This window comes from Schistocerca americana, chromosome X (assembly GCF_021461395.2).
Source record: "Schistocerca americana isolate TAMUIC-IGC-003095 chromosome X, iqSchAmer2.1, whole genome shotgun sequence".
NCBI lineage: Eukaryota > Metazoa > Arthropoda > Insecta > Orthoptera > Acrididae > Schistocerca > Schistocerca americana.
This window is the reverse complement of record NC_060130.1, coordinates 217,686,447-217,703,930: the sequence shown is the minus strand read 5'-3', so window position 1 is coordinate 217,703,930 and position 17,484 is coordinate 217,686,447. Positions and strand designations below refer to the sequence as shown.

The 17,484-nt window shown below is 41.4% G+C and overlaps 1 protein-coding gene across 1 annotated transcript in view; it reads right to left on the bottom strand.

The window, feature by feature from the left end:
• LOC124555485 (heat shock 70 kDa protein 14-like) overlaps positions 1-17,484 on the bottom strand; it is a 150,195-nt gene that overhangs the window by 80,165 nt on the left and 52,546 nt on the right. The gene's annotated exons all lie outside the window — the stretch shown is intronic.

The following is a 17,484-nucleotide window of genomic DNA, read 5'->3' as shown; positions in this document are numbered from 1 at the left end:
TTGTCTTAAGAGATTTAGGGAAGCCACAGAAAATAAAACTCTGGATGGCCACATGGGGATTTGAAAAACTGACCTCTTGAATGTCAGACCACCATATTAGCCACTTGTTTCCCCCTGCTAGCTCAGATATTTAAAGAAAATTTGTTTAACTTCTTTTTTCTATAAAATACTTATAAAGGTTGGCCCACAGGAAATAGTATATCTTCAATCGGCCACCCTGCAAAGGTGTAGATTATTCACACCATCTACTGCATCTAATCAGGTCCACATCATATGCCATTCAGTTCAGTATGGAACGCTGGCCAGTGCATGTGCATACTGAGGCAATAGGGGAGTTATGTCACGTGCAGAGCATTGCAGCAGTCTATGCTCCATGGTAGACTCTGCCTTTTCCATGTTCCAGACAGATGAAACAATGGTGTAAGACAGACTGTGGAGCCAGTGTGAAACATAAGGGACCTGAAATGACAATCTGAATGCCAGTAAATATCCAATGATTTCATGCAGCTCTGCAACAAAGCCCACAGTGATCAGTCTGTCACCATTCCAGACCATCACAGATCCTTCACACGTCTTTGCTGGGGATTGTGAAATAGGATTTGAAGTTTCCTCCTTATAAGATGCAAGTGGCTCAACAGTTACAGTGGGGAGACAAAAGTGAGTTGGTACAATTTCCACGCAATGTTACTGGATAGAATTGACCAGTAAGAGGTATTTCTGATGAATCTCGTGATGTTTGATGAAGCAAACTTTCATATGAATAGGTTTATCAATAAATCAATCTTTCAATATTACTCTAGACACAAATCTGTAGCTCATTCATGAAAAGTTGCAGAATAGCCCACATGTCATCATCTGGTGTGCTTTTTGACAGTTCACTGGAATCATTGGGCCATATTTTTTTGACAACAATGGGAAGTCAGTACGTGTCAGTTCTGAGCAGTATGCAGCCTTTATCAATAATTTCTTCAGTCCACACATTGCAGGGAAGTTTTCATCTAAACACAATATGGTTTGCAATTACTAAACTGAGGTGCCACTTTCCACATCGATTACTATTATGATTCAGTGTTATCCCATGGCTAGTGAGAGCACCTGATCTTTCGGCAGCAAATTTTTTTCTGTGGGATCATCTTAAGAAAAAAGCTTTTTATATGGCTCCACAATACTGATCAATTGAAAGCCATGATACATAAAGACACAGAGAAAATTCTTCAAGAAATAGTTGAGAATTCAACAAGGACCTTTCACAAACCTCTTTAGCAATGTATCACCAATGATGTACATTTTATGAAATAAACTTTTGTTTGGCTTTTCAATAATGGAAACGTGTGTAGAACAGTTACCTGTAAGTTATACTGGTCTAAATATAAGCTAAACTTCATAATAACCAAATGAAAAAGTACTACTTCCTGAGGGCAACCCTGTATTGGAACAATTTATTAAGCACTTCTGTGATTTTCTTGGTATGGTTAAACAAATGTATGATGAATTGTAAACCTCTTATTTGAATCTCATCCATTAACCCAACTTGGTAAGGACACCAAACTGCCAAAGAATTGGTCAAATGAAGGTTTCATAGGTGAGCTCCTTTGTGAATAAATTGCACTTCCTACGAATCCTTTCAATAAATAAAAGCCTGGCTGGCATCTGATTTCCCCAAAGTCAGATTTTTGTGTCTATTCCACCTTATATCACTAAGCACATGAACTCTACATCCTGATTTCTACGACTGATCACTGATTGGGTACTCAAACATTATTATACTTTTCATTTATCTAGAAGCACAATATTAGATTTATTTATACTGACAGTCAGTAATCAGTCTTTGCACCAAATACTGATAAATTACAAGTCTTTCTGGAATTTGTAACAATTTTCTAATGTCAGTATTATCTGGCACAACATAACACAATAAAGTGAACAGTAATCCTACTGAAACTTCTTGGTGGATTAAAACTGTGTGCCAAATTAAGATCTGAACTGGTAGGAACCTTTGCCTTTTATGGGTAAATGCTCTACCAAGGGAGTTATCCAGAAACGACTTGCAACCCCCCCCCCCCCCCCCCCCCCAGTTCTAATGATATTAATACTGCACTTCTGTTCAGTACACAGGATGCTACTTTATTTCTATCTGTGGATCCCTTTACTAACAACATAGTGGACTCTTATTTGCAAGCAAGTCTTCAATCCTGCTTCATGCCTGTTCCGATATTTTAAAAGCATATAGCTTATTTACTATGCAACAGTGTAGAACTGCACAGCACATGTGATCACAAGGTTTTCCTGAAATGAAAATTATTTAATTGTGACAAATCAAAAGTTGAAACTCATGCTTTCAATTTTCTCGTCCTTATAGACAGGAAATCGAATTCGAGCTACTAGGTGCCACCTCCAGACACTCCTACATTGCTGTAGGATAGGCACGGGTAACCTGCAGGCCTAATTCACATAATTACTTAAGCTCACACACCACTTTTCAAGTGATGCAATAGTAGTGCCTCAGGTGCAGGAAGTGAAAACTGTAGCACCTGTGACAATGTTTATGGGAGTGACACACCACTATAAATGGCACCCTGCTGCCATTTAAATCAGCACATTTCCTGAGTAGTCAGTAGTTTTCATGTCATTGTCACCTGTTACCAATGTTTACAATCCATCAATGTGTAACACAGATGTAGGCAGTACGCAATAAGTAACATGTGGGGGGAGTCAGCGGTGGTATAATTGCATTATGCATGTGCAGAGTAAGCAAAACTGACAGTGGTCTGTGTCACGAGTTGCAAACCCGAGGCAAGGTGAGCATCAGCAGAAATATCCAAAAATAGGTCTTGGATGGAGTACAATGTGAGCGCTTCACACTCTCCCCAAAAATTTCTTCTGCAGGTCAAACTGAAACCAATGATGGGCCGAATCCGGCCTGCAGGCAACTGGTTGCCCACCTATCCTATACATCATCACTACTATTGTCAGTTCTCGAACAGCCAATCACATAAAATTCAAGAAAGGAAAAGCATTGCAGCATATGCAATAACAAGTATCACAAGCATAAATTTCAGATCACTCCAACTTCTTCAATAGATACCAGGATTTTAACTCTCAAGAGTAAGAATTTCTCATAAGGATGATAGTATTTCAAGCAAAATATTAAAAGCATGTACTTCAGTTACAGCTGATGTTTACATCCATATTTTTAATGCATCACTTTCACAAGGTATCTTTCGAGACCAGCCACAGCCCAACAATATTAGAACACTTTTTAAGAAAGATAATAGGACAGACGTTAATAACTAATGACTAATTTCACTATGAACTTCATTTTCTAAAGTTGCTGCAAAAGGTAATGTATTGAAGAATGGTCATGCCTATCTACAAATAAACTGTCAGTCAAAATTTGAATGCCAGATGAGTCTCTCCACTAAATATGGCATCTACCATTTCACTGACCACATACTGAAATATCTGACTAGCGAGTCAATACCTACCAGGACGTTCTTGTGATGTATGTATGACATTTGATTTTGTAAATCACAACATTGTTTTGGATAAACTTAAAAAGTTCAGTTTTCAAGGTACAATGCTTAAAGTGGTTGAATTTATACTGCACTGAGAGGAAGAAAATGGCCATGTTAGATAGCTCATGAAGTTTTAATGATGAATCTCCCCCCGAGTGTGGACAAATTATTACAGGCATTCCATAGAGTTCAATTCTGGGAAAACTCCTGTTCATGATATGTATAAATGATCTTCCACCTTACAGTAATAAAGCAGAAATGGTGTTCTTTGATGATAATGCACCAATCACATTCAAGTCCTTCAGAGGTGTGACAACAGACTGATCAATAAAAGAAATGCTAAAAAATATTGATTCTTGGAATATTACTTAGAAAACATACACTTCACTGAAATCTGTACAAGGCAAGATGTATCACCAGCACCAATAATAGAGCACTGGGAGATAGGAAGCATGTAAAATCAATTGTTCAAAATTCCTAGGTGCACATATAGACCAAAACTTGAATAGAAAATCACATATTACAGATTTCTTAAAATGCTTGAATTCAGCAACATTTTCTCTACATGTAATTGCTGATTTTTTTACTGAAAGCATTAAAAACCAGCTTACTTTGCACATTGTCATTCATTGATGTGACTGGAAATAGTTTTTTGAGGCAATTCTACACACAGACACTAAGTATTCATCACACAGAAATATTCTGTAAGGATATCTGATGGTCATCCTCAAACTTCATGAAGGCAATTGTTTAAAAATTTTGGCATCCTAACAACCTCTCTTATGAAGTTTGTTGTGAGGCATCAGGCACAATTTAAAAATAGTAGTATTGTTTGTAAGTCTAACACTTGGAACAAAAATTGCCTCCACTATTCACAACTTAACTTACTCAGCTGTAAAAATATTTGAAAACATCACCTACAAATTAAGGGTGCAGGCACATAATAAAAGTTTTAAAAACAACTGAAATAATTTCTGTTTGACAACTCCTCCTACTCGATGGATTAATTTATATAAAGTTAGTATCTGTATGTTGTTGGGTTCTACTTCCCTAATTTTGTTCTAGACTAACACAGCAATATATTCAGTAATATTACGTCTACCAGATTTGATCAAGTCCGTGTAATTTTTTTTTTTAATAAAAAGTCTTGATAATTTAAAATGAAGCAGATTTTAGCCACCAAATATTAAAATGAAGAGGTAACTTGATACATTATTAATGAAATGAGCATAAAGTCTCTGGTATCTATCTTGGGATAACTAAAAACCTGTAACTTTGACTACTTCCAGAATTCACTGAACATACACTCACTCGAACAGAAACAACTACTGAAATTCACCAAAACAGGTAACACAGGTAAGCAAGTTCCCAAAATGTCTCCTTAATACCTCGGTATGACAAGCTGTAAGATGTAAACAAACTCTAGTCAACACATATCTGTCAGATTTAAAGCTCTCATGCTTTCTTTAGCACTGCTCATGCTCATGCTCGCTTTACCAATAATACCACAACAATGATAAGGAAACAGATCAGCCACTCGCATTAGTATGGGGTTTATATTGTTTTCTAGATCTTTCCTCCATGTTGGGATTCAGGTGACGCCATCAACTCCATTAAAAAATTTAGGACACTTGTGGATCTCCACTGCTTTCTTGATAAATGAATCCCAGTAACACAAGGTGTGTGCCAGGATTTCAGCGTTGTCAAATAATAATTTGTGTGTGTTGGTAACACCTTGCTTTGCAATGAATGGTTTCTCACAACGTCTTAGTTATACATTTTGGAGTGTTTCTTGCACTGTTCATTAATAATGTGATTACACTGTTGTAATAATTCACACCAAACTCACATGATATATTGTAAACCACATGCCTCAAAGACCTAGGACATCTTACTAGGTACAATCCATATTTTTAGAAACTGGATTAAAGATGGGTTATTTTTCAGTATAGTTTTCACTTCACCTCTCAGTTCGGTGAGATGACTTTACTTTCCAGACTTAGGACTTTGTCAATCTCAGTTTATAAGATACACATCAAATTAATTTGGTAAAGATTTCAATATTATATTTTTGACTAATTTACAGCAAAAATAACATTAATAAACTTCCAATCTGATAAAGATGTCACACTTTCCAACTAGAGCGTGGGGAAATAGTCGCAGGATCATACGTATTGTTTTCAATAGCTTGTCTTCAAATTGAGAAGCACATTGTGATCAAATTTAGTAATGGCCTGTCAGATAATGATGCACAAAAATCAACATTCAAATTAATTTTATTTATTTTATTTACATGTCAAGTTCCATAGGACCAAATTGAGGAGAGAATCTCCCAGGTCATGGAACATGTCAGTACATGAAATTACAACATAAAAGTAATAATAGATAAAAATAAAATGTATATGAACCCAAAAAAAGTCAATCCATAAATTTAAGTAAATGCAATCTACAATACAACAAGAACTTACCCCAAAATATACCACCATATGATACAAGCAAATTAAAATAAGCAAAGTAGACTAATTTTTGTGTCGAATGATCACTCACTTCAGATATTGTTCCAATAAAAAAAAATGGCATCATTAAGTCTTTGAACAAGATCCTAAATGTGGACTTCCCACGACAGTTTACTATCTATCTGAGCACCTAGAAATTTTAACTGTTCAGTTTCACTAAATATGTCCACTCTGTGAAATTAAAATGTCAGGTTTTGTTGAATTGTGTGTTAGAAACTGTAAAATCTGAGTCTTACTGTGATTTGGAGTTAATTTATTTTCTACAAGCCATGAACTTAGGTCATGAACTGCACTATTTGAAACCAAGCCAATGTTGGACACAACATCCTTTACTACCAAGCTAGTGTCATCAGCAAACAGAAATATTTTAGAGTTACCCATAATACTAGACGGCATATCATTTATATAAATAAGGAACAGGAGTGGCCCCAACACTGAAACAGACTCACATTCCACAACAGCAAATCACAGATTTAGAGATATGGGTCCTATTGCAACATAGGCATTTAAATCTAATACTGCAGAGCGTATCTGGCAAGAGCTCTACAAAAATACAGGATAAAACAATTCATTGCATCAACACAGTAAGTAGACCTCTGAACAAAATTAAAACTATAATGCAAGTTGTGAAAGAAGTTTGACAGTAGTAGGTGGCTGCTCATCATATTACATCTCATCACGGTTCGTGTTTTGAGACAGCCTTCTTTTCTGCAGCTACCCAACAAAAGCATGAACATTTAATCAGTTATTAAAATAGTGGAAGGACTCATCTGTAAATAAAAAGTATCAATTAGGCTGGAAATGACCTGTACAAATTATGTTAGAGGTACTCTGTCTCAAAGACATGCTGAACAGGGGACTCACTCACTTTCCAGATAGGTTAAAACATGAATTAGGTAAAAATCACTTTATAACTTATGGAGACAATGTAGACAATATCAAGCCAATTTTCTTTCTATCAGTAATTTTTTTTTTGGTTCTCCGGAGAAGAAAATGTTTATGAAAAAAGGAACATATGGCCAAGGACGGCAATCCATCTCGTGGTGGAGTCGAGCTGCTTATTCGTGATGACATTCGTAGTCAAACCCTCTCACTCAACATCCGGCTGCAAGCTGTTGCAGTGCGCATTCTCCTTCCTCGCTTCACCTTTTCTCTTTGTACCGCCTAAATCCCTGTCATTCGGTTTCAGCAGGGCAGACTTCCTCTAGCTCGTTGGCAAATTCCCAAATCTTTTTGCTGCTCAGTGACTTTGATGCGCATCACCCCCTTTGCAGCTCTTTGTGAACCTGTCCGTAAAGTGCCCTCTCGGCTGACCTTCTCGATCAACTCAACCTCTTCTGCCTTAACACTGGAGCACCAACGTTCCTTTCAGACTCGACACACTCTTATTCCCATTTGGACCTCTCATTCTGCACTGCCCAGCTTGCCCGTCGTCTCGAGTGGTGTGTTCTCTTTTAGACATACTTGAGCAACCATTTCCCCACATCCTATCTGTTTGCCAACTCCTCCCTCATCTACTTACTAAATTAATTGGCAGCTTTCAAAGGCAGACTGGAGGCTTTACTCCTCCCTGGTGACCTTTGACAAACGACATTTCCCCAGTTGTGATGACCTTACAAACGCTACCCTTACTGCTGCAGAATGTTCCATTCCTCACATTTCCACTTTACCACATCATGTCACAGTCCTTGGTGGACTGACGCGTACCGTGACAATTCATGTGCAGAGACACACTCTCAGCGTTTTTAACACTGGAGAACTGCATTTGATGTAAACAGTCGCGTGCGCAGTGTCATCACCCTCTTTGGGATGCCAAAGGAGCTAGCTGGATTTCATTTACTAATTCTTTTAACAGTTCCGCTCTGTCTTCCATTGTGTGGGCTAAATTCCAACGACTCTCTGGGCCTAAGGTCAATTCACCAATTTCTGGCCTGAACGGAGCAGATGATGTCATTGTGGAACCCATTGCTATATCCACCACCTAGGGCCACTATTTTGCAAATATTTCAAGCTCCACCCATTACCGCCCTACCTTCCTCCATTGGAAACAAATGGAGGAGGCTTGGGTAATACCCTTCTCCTCTTAGAATTTTAAATGCTACAATGCAGCCTTTCCTATGTGGGAGCTGATCACTCTCACTGTATCCCTATCTTTCACCCCACAGCTGGATGATGTTCGCATTCAGATGTTGCAGCACCTTTCTCTTGCGGGCAAACATTTTCTGCTTAACACATACAACCACATCTGGGCAGATGGCATGCTCCCCAGACGCTGGTATGAAGCCTTCATCATACCCATTCCTCAGCCCAATAAGGACAAAGACCTACCTTCTAGCTACCACCCCATTTTCCTCACTAGCTATGTTTGCAAGGTTTAGAACATATGATTAATGCCCGGGTGGTATGGTGACTCAAGTCTCGCAAATTACTAACGACTGCATAGTGTGGATTTCAGGCGTGCCATTCTGAAGTTGACCATCTCACCACTTTGGCAACCCATGTCATGAACTGTTTTCTGCAACAATAACTGACTGTGGATGTGCTTTTTGATCTGGAGAAATCCTTCGACACCAGCTGGAGGACCGGTGCCCTCTGTACTCTTTACATGTGGGGCTTTCCAGTCTGCCTGCCACGTTTCCTTCCGGAATTTTTAAAAGACAGACTTCTCAAAGTACGTGTGGAATGTGACTTGTAGGACACTTTTATCCATGAAAATTGGATGCCTCAGGGGTCCATCCTGACATTCGTTGTCCTTGCTATTGCCATTGACCCTATTATGGCCTGTCTCCCGCTGGGTATTTCCGGGTCCCTTTTTGTTGACGATTTTGCCACCTATTGCAGTTCCCCATGGACTTGTCTCCTTGAGGGAAGTCTTCAGCATTGTCTCTGTCTTTACTCATGCAGCATCAACAATGGCTTTCGCTTTTCCACTGACATAACCATTTGTATGAATTTCTGGCTGCACAATGGGTTTCTTCCACCTTCTTTATACCGGGTGATCAAAAAGTCAGTATACATTTGAAAACTTAATAAACCATGAAATAATGTAGATAGAGGGGTAAAAATTGACACACATGCTTGGAATGACATGGGGTTTTACTAGAAGCGAAGAAAAAAAAAAACCTTTTGCTAGACGCGTGAAAGATCTCTTGTGCGTGTCGTTTGGTGATGATCGTTTGCTCAGCTGCCACTTTCGTCATGCTTGGCCTCCCAGGTCCCCAGACCTCAGTCCATGCGATTATTGGCTTTGGGGTTACCTGAAGTCGCAAGTGTATCGTGATCGACCGACATCTCTAGGGATGCTGAAAGACCACATCCGACGCCAATGCCCCACCATAACTCTGGACATGCTTTGTAGTGCTGTTCACATTATTCCTCGACTACAGCTATTGTTGAGGAATGATGGTGGACATATTGAGCATTTCCTGTAAAGAACATCATCTATGATTTGTCTTATTTTGTTATGCTAATTATTGCTATTCTGATCAGATGAAGCACAATCTGTCTGACATTTTTTGAACTTTTGTATTTTTTGGTTCTAATAAAACCCCATGTCATTCCAAGTATGTGTGTCAACTTGTACCTCTCTATCTACATTATTCCGTGATTTATTCAGTTCTCAAATTTATACTGACTTTTTGATCACCCGGTCTTGGGCCTGTTGCTCTACCGTTTGTTGAAACTACGAAATTCCTGCGGCTCATGATTGATAGAAACTTTCTTGGTCCTCCCACATGTCTTACCTGGCTGCCCGCTGTACCCTGTCCGTCAGTGTTCTACGGGTCCTCAGTGGTACTTCCTGGGGAGTGGTCTGGACCACCCTCCTCCGTTTGTACAGATCCCTTGGCCTTTTGAGAGTAGACTATGGATGCTCCGTTTATGCATCTGCACATCCATCCATCTTACACTGTCTAAATACAATCTACCACCATCGAATCCATGTGGCCACTGGCACCTTTTACACCAGCCCAGTTGAAAGTCTCTATGCAGAAGCTGCCTAACTACTGTGGTCATAACGATATGAGGTTCTCCTTAGCAGATACACATGCCATTTGTCTGCCATACCTGGCCACTCATCTTATGTCGCCTCCGTCAACGACTCATTTGACCGCCAGTAGGTGTGTCCCTCTTCTCCGTTACCTCCTGGAGTTCGCTTTTGATTACTGCTCCAGCAACCTCACTTCACGCTATCTGCCACTTTCCCGATGGATGTGTACCCTTCGCCACCCTGACTTTCTGTGGTGGCCCATGTTCACCTTGAACTTGATTCGCTTCCTTAGGAAACTTCTCCAGATTCGATCTATCGGTGTAAGTTTCTCAACCTTTGCACGGAACTTGGTGATAGTACCTTTGTGTACACTGTTGGCTCTCTGAATGACCATGGTGTCTGGTATGCCTGATCATTGCCACCGACCATTTTCGATATCTGCTTCCAGAACACTGCTCAGTATTAACAGCAGAGCTCTTTGCTATGTATCAGGCCACACGGTACATCCAGCGACACAGGCTTTTCAATTTCGTCATCTGCTTGGATTCTCTCAGTGATTTTCTGAGCCTCTGTATGCTGTACACTGTCTATCCCTTAGTGCAACAGGTCAAAGAAAGCTTCCACTTGCTCTGTCTTGATGGATGGTCTGACAGGAAACAAAGCTGCTGACACTGTTGCCAAAGCTGCTGACACTGTTGCCAAGTCTGCAGTCCTTCTACATCATCCAGCTAGTTCTTCCATTCCTTCCAATGATCTCCATGTTGTCTTTTATCAGAAGGTGGTGTCACTTTGACATGACAATTGGTCTTCCATTCATGGGAACAAACTCCAGGGAATGAAACATCTCCCAGAAGCTTGGCCGATCTCCTCTCTCAGCCCTTTCGCCGCAAGGAGATGATTTTAGCTAGGTTACGTACTGGGTACTGTCTTTTTAGCCATCGTCATTTGTCAAGTGGTGACCCACCATCACTTTGTGCTCACTGTCATCAACCTTTGACCATTAGCTGTTTCCTGACCAAATGTCTCTCTTTTAACCACTTACGTTCTACTGTATGTTTGCTGTCTGAGTTATCGGTCGTTTTAGCAAACGGCACATTGGATGTTGATTGTGTTTTACTTTTTATCCATCATAGCAATATAGCGAACGACATTTAATATTTAATTCATGGTCTTCATAGTCTCTATGACATATTTCGTGTACCTTTCTCCAAGAGTAAGTCCTTGTTTCACCTGCCTTTCCTTCCGTTGATTGGGCTTAACGAGCAGTCACATTTAACTCCTTTTTCATCTTGGTGTTCAAAGGTTCTGACATGGGCGTGTATGACTTTAGTGTGTTGTTGAAGTTACAGTTTGTATGCGGGACAGGAGTGCCAACAGAAATTATTTCTTTTTTCTCTTTTTGCAAGTAGTTTGTAACAACTGTTCACAGCTTGTGACTGGTGGATTACTATTGTAAATAATCTGTTCTTAATTATGACTACAATAAAAACACCACCATTCTTATTTAATTAGTGATGACATTATAACATCTAACAATGGAAAATCCAGGATGGAATAATGTCAATATTATGAAAAAGATAGATTGCCAATCACCATATAGCAGAGATTTTGAGTCGCAATCTCTCTCTCTCTCTCTCTCTCTCTCTCTCTCTCTCTCTCTCTCTCTCTCTCTCTCTCTCTCTCTGTGACTGTCTGTCTGTAAACTTACTTGTTTGACAGTATTTTAATTATGCCTATCTGCAATTCAACATTTCTGCTACATGCAGAGTAGCACTATCCCTTTCATAATACTAACATGGTTTTATGTATTTTAGGTATGCTAGATTCACAATTTCTGACTCATGATGATGACCTATTCAATCGGCAGTTTATATTTCAGAATATAACATTCTTAAGAGTTGTTGGTTGGTTGACTGGATGATTAAAGGGACCAAACTACTAGGTCATCAGTCCCTTTTTCCTCAGACAGACAGGTCTACATGCCTGTAGATCAGATAGCCTACCACACGAAACCCACGGGAGGAAAACCCCAAGGTCTATGAAGGTGAGATAATGGACAAGAAGAAGAAAGAAAGAAAGAAACAAAGACAGAGAGAGCACAAGAAAGGTGTTCCCTCTAGGGAGCAGCCAGAAGCCTCCGAAAGCACAGTGCAATGCAATGAGGGAACATACATCCCAGTCCCCCCCCCCCCCCCCCCCCTTACCAGATGTAGCCCACTCAGAAATCACCTAGGAAAGAGACTAGCAACATGGACACGACGAGAGAAGTACAGAGAGACAAAAGACGAACAAGTCTAACAGACCATGGAAGGGGGGGGGGGGAGTAAAAGAGCAGGTAAGGTGAGGACCAGGCTGCACCACAATGCCCAGATAGTCACAGCACGGACTTGGCAGAGGAGGCAAAGAGTGTTCTGCCAACCCATCAATGGGCCAATATGGGTAAGTGGACCTACCTTGAAGAGAGCAGTGAAAGCTCCCTTCAAGAATAAAACGTAAAACTAAGTCAGCCACTGAGGCATTGTCTCCTAACACCAGAGACAGCGAGTGAGGGAGATTAAGAGCCCATTGCATGGTGGCTAAGTTCGGACAGTCCAGCAAAATGTGGACTACCAGCAAATGGGAACCACAATGACAGAGAGGTGGGTCTTTGCGACAGAAGAGATGACCAAGAGTTAGCCAAGTATGGCCAATACACAGCCAGCAAAAGGACGATCAAGTCTTTGAGAGAGGCCCACATGAAGGACGTCCACAGATTTGTAGTCTCCTTAATCACCCTACTTTGTTTGGCAAAGTCAGAGTGAGCCATTCCAGATTCCCTAACCTTCATGGCATAATACTGATCAGAGGTTCATTACTGGAATACCAACATCACAAATCAGTTTACAGGTAGCCAGTTTGGCCAGGCTACCAGCAAGTTCATTTCCCAGGATCCTGATGTGGCCTGGGGTCCAGACATACAGGGAACCCTGGATAGCAATTACCAAGGGACAGTGAAGGTAACATTGGTCAAGGGATGCAAACTGCACAAGGAGTTGCTGAAGATGAGAGAGGATCCACCGGTGCAGAAACTAATATGTTCAAGAGCACGAGAGATGGCTACCAACTCCGCAGTGAAAACATTACAACCATTTGGCAGGGAGCACAGTTCAGTGTCCCATGCGAGTATAAGCAAAGCCCACGTGACCAGCACCCATTAAGTCATCAGTACAGACTACTTCTGAACCCCAAGATATGACAAGAATGGCTAAAAATTGGTGGCAGACGGCCTCAGAAGGAACCGAGTCTTTCAGATCTGGTGATAGGTCAAGACAACGCTGTGGCCGAGGGATGCACCATGAATGTGTAGTGAATGGGCCTGGAGGAGAGGTGATAGAGGAAACAACTGGAGTTCAGAGAGGAGAGACAGGATGTGGATTGCGATTGTAATCCTTGATCTGGACTGCTGTTGCGGGGGATGGATTGCGGTGTTTCGACGGGATTCTTTCAGGGCTTCGTAAAGCTGTGGAAAGGTAGTACGATCTGCATCCCAGCTGGTGTTACTCAGGCAGTGGAGACTATTAAGGTGCAGCTAACACTTTCGATCAATCTAGCTTAGATGGGGAATCCACATCAACTTAGGATCTAAGACCAGTCCAAAAAACCAAAACGTTCCCACCACATTGAGTAGTTGGCTGTTGAGGTAAAGTTCTGGTTGTGGGTGAACACTACAATGTTGACAGAAGTGCATAACATGAGTTTCGACACTGTAAAGTGAAAGCCATGGGTGAGGTCCCATGACTGCGCCTTTCCTATGGCACCTTGCAGTCGATGTTCAGCGACATCCATACTAACAGAGCCCTGTGGTACCCCATTCTCTCGTCGGATTGTGGGAGGAGGGGGGGGGGGTGGGGGTGGTATTGTGGGAAGCAGCAAGTTGAACCTGCAAAGTATGGTGGGATAAGAAGATGTGTACAGTAGCTAGGATGTGGTGTCTTAAGCCTTTTTCAGGTCGAAGAAGATGGCTATAAGGTGTTGATATTGGACAAAAGCTGTTTGGATGGCAGACTCCAGGCAATCCAGATTTTCAGTACAGAGTCACCTCGGCAAAAACCGCCCTGGGATGGAGGCAGAAGACCCCGAGACTCAAGGAGCCAACACAGCCGCCAGCTCACCATGCATTCAAACAACTTGTAGAGAACACTGGTGAGATTAACTGGGTAATAACTATTCATCTCTAGAGGGTGCTTGCCCTGTTTCAGTACTGGGATGACGATGATTTGTCGCTGTTGCAATGGGAAGTCGCCCTCACTCCAGGATGCAGTTAAAGATGGCAAGGATATGACACTGACAATCCACAGATAGGTGCTTGATCATCTGGTTGAGGATGTGGTCCGATCCTGGGGCAGTGGGCTAGGACACTGACAAATCCCCACTCACTGAATGGAGCATTATACGGATCCAGGTGGTGTGCAGTAAAAGATAACTGCTTTTGCTCTACCCACTTTTTTAGGACACAAAAAAGGGTTGACAGTTCTCAGACTCAGAGGCCGTAGCATAATACAGAGAAAAATGTGGCATCTGTGTTAGTGTAGATGGCATCATTCAACGTACCACCACCAGGTACACCTGCAGGTGTCTGGTATCTGTAGATACATCTGACCTTGGCTCAAACCTATGAAGGGAAGGTTCATGGTCTGATGGTTGAAGCGTACTGTTCCTAGCATTCTTGTTTCCATCGTTTTATTGGATGACAGACCCAGGCATGGAGCCACTGAAAGGCAATAACGTGCTCCATCGATGGGTGCCACTTACGGTGCTGGAGAGCTCGCCTACGATCTCTAATGGCCTCTGCAATTTCTGATGACCATTCAGGTATTGTCTTCTGTCGGGGTGCACAGAAGGAACAGGGAATCGCCAAAATCAGCTGCTCAAATAATGGTTGTAGTTGTATTCTGGACTGCCTCATCAATATCTCCATGCAGTGGGGAGCCAAGGGCAACAAAAGAGGCAAAAGCATCCCAGTCAACACAGCTGAGAGTCCATCTGGGCAGGTGTCCATGGGAGTGACGCTTTCTTTCACATCACTTTGGTATAATGTCACCCTGACCTTTTCAGGTAATGAATCACCATCAAAGGCCAACATGAAGGCACTGGTAGCGACACTGTTGACCTTTGGTCCCCAATGTACATGACTAACAAAGTGTGCACCCTGGCACTCCAAGTTGGTGCGTAGCTCAGCATCAGATTGTAAGAGCAGGTCTCTGTGAAAATAATTCCCTGAACCATATTTAGACTATTATGGGGAGTGACAGTCACCGGTATGTCACCCACCTTGTTAAGAGCTAGTAGCACCCGTGATTGGGCAGAGGATACTGTTTTGATCAAAATTGACCCACTTTTCATTTTAGAAATGGCTGCCACTTCCCCAAGCTTGACTTCTATGTTCTCCACAAAGAAGAAGGGTTCTGTGGCCAAGAAGGAATCCCCAGCAATCCTTGAGCAAACTAATTATTGGGGGGACAGGGGGGGGGGGGGGGGGGATATTTCTCTGCTTGCCGCTTAGCCCTATGGAAGGAAATATTTTATGGACATATCTCTCTGCACTTAAATCGTACTTTCCTTCCATAGAGACTGCTGGGATCATACAGCTGCCGGCGGAAGATAACTTCATCCGATTCATTTGCGGCTCATCCGCCATGGTGCCACCCACTTCGAATGGGGGCTCTTGCCATGTGCGCCACCCAGCCTCAGAAAATGGCTACGTGGCCAGTAATCCGTTGCTCGGAGTCCCCGTGTCCCAGTCACAATGGGCACATGCACATAAACCTTGGCATACATGGGAAGTTTTCAGCTCACACACCAACAATACGATACCCACGTGGCCAGGGGGCTACCACTGTGCAGCTATTTGATGACCACCATGACAGGATGGCCACCATGCTGGAGTTTACACTGCATTGGGTGACCTTCCCTGCATGGTAAACATTTCTGGAGAATCTGAAAACTGATGGCAGGTCAAACCTAACAACGGGGACTATGTCTTTACTTAATGAAAAGTTGTAGAAAACAAAAAAACAAAAAAAAGCAGAAACTCTAATCCCAGTCACAAACGAGATCTGAGCTGGGTCTGCATCAAGAAAACCATACAATGGAGAGACAGAGGGAGAAAGTGACAGTGGAAGTATAAGCTTGCAGGACAGAAACGAAGTAATGCTGCAAAGCATGGGGCCCCATGGTAGCCAAGCAGGTAGGTACTGACACGAGAGTTGTGAGCCCTCAGGGGCTAAATGAGTAATATTGTCATTGAACCTTGGTGGGTCCTTCCCCACATCTCACTACATCCCATCACACAAACTCAACCAGCATGTTTCTGACAAGGCTTGTGAATTTCTCCCATTAATCAATATTCTCCTTCCCAGATGTAAATAGTTGCTCAGATAGTTTGTTGTCATTTTATTGACATCATGCACAACTTTTCATTCAACACCACTGATCAATGATGCTGCTGTAGCTCTGTGTTTGTTGATTCATCCATTTATTTTCACTGAATTGAAAAGTTCACATTTTTTTATTGACAGCATAAATTGTATACTTACATCGTATGTATTCTACTTAGTTGGCTGTCCAAGATAATTTTCAGATAAGATATTTAGTACAATTTCACTAGAACCGCCATCCTGCCATCTGTGTCATGCATGGCTGGCTAACAGGAACCTCTCCTATGGCTAAAACACGATCAGGTAATTTATCAGAAATATTTTTCCACAAATCTTCCGTAGCATTCCATGCCATCTCAACTGATGTAGTGTGTCACCAATAGATAGTTTTAGTAAGAAATTTTGGCCCACCTTTAAGGCTTAACTTTACCCAAATTATCTATTGTTGACTGCATTTATCTCATTACACAAAAATAGACTTGTCACATATATATTCCAGTCAGAATTTAAGATTTTGTTTCTAGTTTTACCCAATTTTCTGTTCCACTTGCTACACAAGCAATGCTGTTTAAGCAAGTCACAGTAATTCAGTGATCTTGCCTTTAATACTTGTCCAGTTACCTAATATTCAGTTTTCATTTTCACAGTTGACTTACATGGCTATTTGATCTCCTCAATATGACATACATGTGAAGTGATCATGGCTCTTTGATGTTCAACATCTAAAGGTAAACAGGCTTACAAAGTAATTTATCTAAAAAAAAAAAGATGCAAACTATACTGCAAACTATACATATTGCGCTATTGAAGGAAATCCTTTCTGCAGGTACTGCATGCCTAACCAATTCAGGGAGGCACTTTAAAATTCTACATCCAATACAGATTAAGTCAAGAAATCTGCACCCAAGATCACCAAAAAAATCAATGGAGCCTCTAGTTTAAATCTACCTGGCTCCAAACCAAGGATTCCAATCAATACTGGGCATGAAATAACAAATTGTGAACTGTGATTCCATTAGACGAGTGACAGTAACCCTGTTCACCACCAA